Raw genomic sequence first — 5,000 nt, 5'->3', positions numbered from 1 at the left:
ATGTCAGAGCGAAAGACAGTAATTTCGAATGAGCCAACAAAGAGCGGTGCGGGGCCGGTCGGAGCGCACCCTTTTCTCGGTGGCTGGCGGGCGAGAGAGTGCTGCGTCGCCGGCATCGGCGTCGAAAGAAGCCGAGCCAAAAAAAGTTAAAGTACAAACGTGCAAGCATACTAACCTAACCCTAGGTAAGGCATGTCAGAGCGAAAGACAGTAAACTCGAATGAGCCAAGAAAGAGCGGTGCGGGGCCGGTCGGAGCGCACCCTTTTCTCGGTGGCTGGCGGGCGAGAGAGTGCTGCGTCGCCGGCATCGGCGTCGAAAGAAGCCGAGCCGAAAAAAGTTAAAGTACAAACGTGCAAGCATACTAACCTAACCCTAGGTAAGACATGTCAGAGCGAAAGACAGTAATTTCGAATGAGCCAAGAAAGAGCGGTGCGGGGCCGGTCGGAGCGCACCCTTTTCCCGGTGGCTGGCGGGCGAGAGAGTGCTGCGTCGCCGGCATCGGCGTCGAAAGAAGCCGAGCCGAAAAAAGTTAAAGTACAAACGTGCAAGCATACTAGCCTAACCCTAGGTAAGGCATGTCAGAGCGAAAGACAGTAATTTCGAATGAGCCAAGAAAGAGCGGTGCGGGGCCGGTCGGAGCGCACCCTTTTCTCGGTGGCTGGCGGGCGAGAGAGTGCTGCGTCGCCGGCATCGGCGTCGAAAGAAGCCGAGCCGAAAAAAAGTTAAAGTACAAACGTGCAAGCATACTAGCCTAACCCTAGGTAAGGCATGTCAGAGCGAAAGACAGTAATTTCGAATGAGCCAAGAAAGAGCGGTGCGGGGCCGGTCGGAGCGCACCCTTTTCTCGGTGGCTGGCGGGCGAGAGAGTGCTGCGTCGCCGGCATCGGCGTCGAAAGAAGCCGAGCCAAAAAAAGTTAAAGTACAAACGTGCAAGCATACTAACCTAACCCTAGGTAAGGCATGTCAGAGCGAAAGACAGTAAACTCGAATGAGCCATGAAAGAGCGGTGCGGGGCCGGTCGGAGCGCACCCTTTTCTCGGTGGCTGGCGGGCGAGAGAGTGCTGCGTCGCCGGCATCGGCGTCGAAAGAAGCCGAGCCGAAAAAAGTTAAAGTACAAACGTGCAAGCATACTAACCTAACCCTAGGTAAGGCATGTCAGAGCGAAAGACAGTAATTTCGAATGAGCCAAGAAAGAGCGGTGCGGGGCCGGTCGGAGCGCACCCTTTTCTCGGTGGCTGGCGGGCGAGAGAGTGCTGCGTCGCCGGCATCGGCGTCGAAAGAAGCCGAGCCGAAAAAAGTTAAAGTACAAACGTGCAAGCATACTAACCTAACCCTAGGTAAGGCATGTCAGAGCGAAAGACAGTAATTTCGAATGAGCCAAGAAAGAGCGGTGCGGTGCGGGGCCGGTCGGAGCGCACCCTTTTCTCGGTGGCTGGCGGGCTAGAGAGTGCTGCGTCGCCGGCATCGGCGTCGAAAGAAGCCGAGCCGAAAAAAGTTAAAGTACAAACGTGCAAGCATACTAACCTAACCCTAGGTAAGGCATGTCAGAGCGAAAGACAGTAATTTCGAATGAGCCAAGAAAGAGCGGTGCGGGGCCGGTCGGAGCGCACCCTTTTCTCGGTGGCTGGCGGGCGAGAGAGTGCTGCGTCGCCGGCATCGGCGTCGAAAGAAGCCGAGCCAAAAAAAGTTAAAGTACAAACGTGCAAGCATACTAACCTAACCCTAGGTAAGGCATGTCAGAGCGAAAGACAGTAAACTCGAATGAGCCATGAAAGAGCGGTGCGGGGCCGGTCGGAGCGCACCCTTTTCTCGGTGGCTGGCGGGCGAGAGAGTGCTGCGTCGCCGGCATCGGCGTCGAAAGAAGCCGAGCCGAAAAAAGTTAAAGTACAAACGTGCAAGCATACTAACCTAACCCTAGGTAAGGCATGTCAGAGCGAAAGACAGTAATTTCGAATGAGCCAAGAAAGAGCGGTGCGGGGCCGGTCGGAGCGCACCCTTTTCTCGGTGGCTGGCGGGCGAGAGAGTGCTGCGTCGCCGGCATCGGCGTCGAAAGAAGCCGAGCCGAAAAAAGTTAAAGTACAAACGTGCAAGCATACTAACCTAACCCTAGGTAAGGCATGTCAGAGCGAAAGACAGTAATTTCGAATGAGCCAAGAAAGAGCGGTGCGGGGCCGGTCGGAGCGCACCCTTTTCTCGGTGGCTGGCGGGCGAGAGAGTGCTGCGTCGCCGGCATCGGCGTCGAAAGAAGCCGAGCCAAAAAAAGTTAAAGTACAAACGTGCAAGCATACTAACCTAACCCTAGGTAAGGCATGTCAGAGCGAAAGACAGTAAACTCGAATGAGCCAAGAAAGAGCGGTGCGGGGCCGGTCGGAGCGCACCCTTTTCTCGGTGGCTGGCGGGCGAGAGAGTGCTGCGTCGCCGGCATCGGCGTCGAAAGAAGCCGAGCCGAAAAAAGTTAAAGTACAAACGTGCAAGCATACTAACCTAACCCTAGGTAAGACATGTCAGAGCGAAAGACAGTAATTTCGAATGAGCCAAGAAAGAGCGGTGCGGGGCCGGTCGGAGCGCACCCTTTTCCCGGTGGCTGGCGGGCGAGAGAGTGCTGCGTCGCCGGCATCGGCGTCGAAAGAAGCCGAGCCGAAAAAAGTTAAAGTACAAACGTGCAAGCATACTAGCCTAACCCTAGGTAAGGCATGTCAGAGCGAAAGACAGTAATTTCGAATGAGCCAAGAAAGAGCGGTGCGGGGCCGGTCGGAGCGCACCCTTTTCTCGGTGGCTGGCGGGCGAGAGAGTGCTGCGTCGCCGGCATCGGCGTCGAAAGAAGCCGAGCCGAAAAAAAGTTAAAGTACAAACGTGCAAGCATACTAGCCTAACCCTAGGTAAGGCATGTCAGAGCGAAAGACAGTAATTTCGAATGAGCCAAGAAAGAGCGGTGCGGGGCCGGTCGGAGCGCACCCTTTTCTCGGTGGCTGGCGGGCGAGAGAGTGCTGCGTCGCCGGCATCGGCGTCGAAAGAAGCCGAGCCGAAAAAAGTTAAAGTACAAACGTGCAAGCATACTAACCTAACCCTAGGTAAGGCATGTCAGAGCGAAAGACAGTAATTTCGAATGAGCCAAGAAAGAGCGGTGCGGGGCCGGTCGGAGCGCACCCTTTTCTCGGTGGCTGGCGGGCGAGAGAGTGCTGCGTCGCCGGCATCGGCGTCGAAAGAAGCCGAGCCAAAAAAAGTTAAAGTACAAACGTGCAAGCATACTAACCTAACCCTAGGTAAGGCATGTCAGAGCGAAAGACAGTAAACTCGAATGAGCCAAGAAAGAGCGGTGCGGGGCCGGTCGGAGCGCACCCTTTTCTCGGTGGCTGGCGGGCGAGAGAGTGCTGCGTCGCCGGCATCGGCGTCGAAAGAAGCCGAGCCGAAAAAAGTTAAAGTACAAACGTGCAAGCATACTAACCTAACCCTAGGTAAGACATGTCAGAGCGAAAGACAGTAATTTCGAATGAGCCAAGAAAGAGCGGTGCGGGGCCGGTCGGAGCGCACCCTTTTCTCGGTGGCTGGCGGGCGAGAGAGTGCTGCGTCGCCGGCATCGGCGTCGAAAGAAGCCGAGCCGAAAAAAGTTAAAGTACAAACGTGCAAGCATACTAACCTAACCCTAGGTAAGGCATGTCAGAGCGAAAGACAGTAATTTCGAATGAGCCAAGAAAGAGCGGTGCGGGGCCGGTCGGAGCGCACCCTTTTCTCGGTGGCTGGCGGGCGAGAGAGTGCTGCGTCGCCGGCATCGGCGTCGAAAGAAGCCGAGCCAAAAAAAGTTAAAGTACAAACGCGATGCTAATGAGCGAGCCGTTGTCTCGACTAATATGTAGGGGGCGTTCGATCGAGCGTCTGGCTTGAGCGCTTGTCGGCCTAGCAGAACGGTCGCATTGTTATGCCCGGGTTTTAGGCACCGCTGCAGGCGGCCGGCAGAGCTCTTGTTTGTGCGAAACTGAATGGATCGAGCCCGAGAGAGGGCGAGCAAAGAAAAAACGCAAATCGCTCCGCCTGGCACTGCCGGCGAGAGCGTGGACGTCGCGGCCAGCGACTGTCGAAGCTGAGTACGGCCGCAGGCGATCGCCTCGGTCTTAAACGAATGCGACGAGCACGCGCCGGGCGGCCCAGCAAGGGCCGAGCGCAGCTGTCGCAGCTATCTGGTTGATCCTGCCAGTAGTGATATGCTTGTCTCAAAGATTAAGCCATGCAGGTGCAAGTACGAGTTCTCGTAAAGCGAAACTGCGAATGGCTCATTAAATCAGTCTTGGTTTATTTGGTCTCGTAAGCGAAGTGGATAACTGTGGTAATTCTAGAGCTAATACATGCATTAAGCGCCGACTTCGGGAGGCGCGCTTTTATCAGATCAAAACCGACCGGGTTCGTCCTGTGACGTTTGATGACTCTGGATAACCACGCGGATCGTACGGTCTCTGCACCGACGACGTATCATTCAAGTGTCTGCCCTATCAACTGTCGAAGGTACGCTACGTGCCTACCTTTGTGATAACGGGTAACGGGGAATCAGGGTTCGATTCCGGAGAGGGAGCCTGAGAAACGGCTACCACATCCAAGGAAGGCAGCAGGCGCGCAAATTACCCATTCCCGACACGGGGAGGTAGTGACGAAAAATAACAATACAGGACTCTAACGAGGCCCTGTAATTGGAATGAGTACATCCTAAAACTCTTAACGAGTATCCATTGGAGGGCAAGTCTGGTGCCAGCAGCCGCGGTAATTCCAGCTCCAACAGTGTATGCTAAAGTTGTTGCGGTTGAAAAGCTCGTAGTTGGATTTTGGGCGAGCGCCGCCGGTCCGTCGCAAGGCGTGTCACTGGTTGCGTTCGCCTCACCTTCGGTTCTCCGTCGGTGCTCTTGACTGAGTGTCGGCGGTGGCCGATAAGTTTACTTTGAAAAAATTAGAGTGTTCAAAGCAGGCTGTTCGCCTGCATAGTGTTGCATGGAATAATGGAATAGGACCTCGG

The 5,000-nt window shown here is 55.4% G+C and overlaps 1 non-coding gene across 1 annotated transcript in view; it reads left to right on the top strand.

Moving 5' to 3' along the window:
• Nucleotides 1–4,173: 4,173 nt before the first annotated feature.
• LOC144432255 (small subunit ribosomal RNA) overlaps nucleotides 4,174–5,000 on the top strand; it is a 1,810-nt gene continuing 983 nt past the window's right edge. The window contains exon 1 of the ribosomal RNA XR_013480490.1: nucleotides 4,174–5,000. This exon is cut by the window's right edge and continues 983 nt beyond it. This is a non-coding gene — a ribosomal RNA (small subunit ribosomal RNA).

This window comes from Styela clava, chromosome 14, assembly GCF_964204865.1.
Source record: "Styela clava chromosome 14, kaStyClav1.hap1.2, whole genome shotgun sequence".
Classification (NCBI taxonomy): domain Eukaryota; kingdom Metazoa; phylum Chordata; class Ascidiacea; order Stolidobranchia; family Styelidae; genus Styela; species Styela clava.
Note: the sequence above shows the minus strand (reverse complement) of the source record. Positions and strands in the feature narration are given on the sequence as shown.